This window comes from Eptesicus fuscus, chromosome 13 (genome assembly GCF_027574615.1).
Source record: "Eptesicus fuscus isolate TK198812 chromosome 13, DD_ASM_mEF_20220401, whole genome shotgun sequence".
In the NCBI taxonomy this organism is placed as follows: Eukaryota; Metazoa; Chordata; class Mammalia; order Chiroptera; family Vespertilionidae; genus Eptesicus; species Eptesicus fuscus.
Window position 1 is genome coordinate 38,748,129 of NC_072485.1, and position 914 is coordinate 38,749,042.

Sequence of the window (914 nt, forward strand, 5' to 3'; positions counted from 1 at the left end):
AAGAGAAAGATGATTTGGGCAAGTCCCACAGAGAGTTGGGAGCAAATTCAGGACTAGAACCCCAGGGCTCCTGGTCCAACATCCTCTCTGCTCTCTGTAGTCACTCTCAAGTCACATGCCAGATGATTTATTGAGCCTCTGCTACAGTAGGTCCTCCTCGCTGGCCCTGGCAGAATGGGCCACACTCAGGGCTACTGAGCACTCGCTCCCACAGTGCGGCCGCTGGGCCAGCAGTAGCAGCCTCACCCGAGAACATGCTAGACACGCCATTCTCAGGCCCAGCCAAGACTCATGAACCAGAAACGCTGGGAGTGGACCCAGCCCTCCATATTCTAATGAACTCTCTAGGTGATGCTGATGTGCACCAAGTCTGAGAGTCACTGTACTGCATTACCTCAGTTCCCGCAGCTGTACCCCTGGGAAAATTACAAGGCCCATCTCAAAAAGTTGAGCCCAATATCAACTAACACATGTGCTGAGTATGTACCCTGTGCCAGGCATCCTTCTATATATATACAATTGATTTTTTTACAGAGAGGAAGGGAGAGGGATAGAGAGTTAGAAACATTGATCAGCTGCCTCCTGCACACCCCCTACTGGGGATGTACCCGCAACCAAGGTACATGCCCTTGACCGGAATCGAACCTGGGACCCTTGAGTCCGCAGGCCGACGCTCTATCCACTGAGCCAAACCAGTTAAGGCCAGGCATCCTTCTAAGCCCTTTACCAACATAGCTGATTTAACTTCACAACTCTGTACCATAGGAACTAATAGTACCCTCATTTCACAGACGATGAAATGAAGGCACAGAGAGGCAACGTAGCTTGCCCAGGGTCACACAGCTAGCAAGTGGCAGAGCTGTAGAATCCAAGCTTTGACAGGCTAACCCACAGAAAGCCCCCAGCAGAGGGTC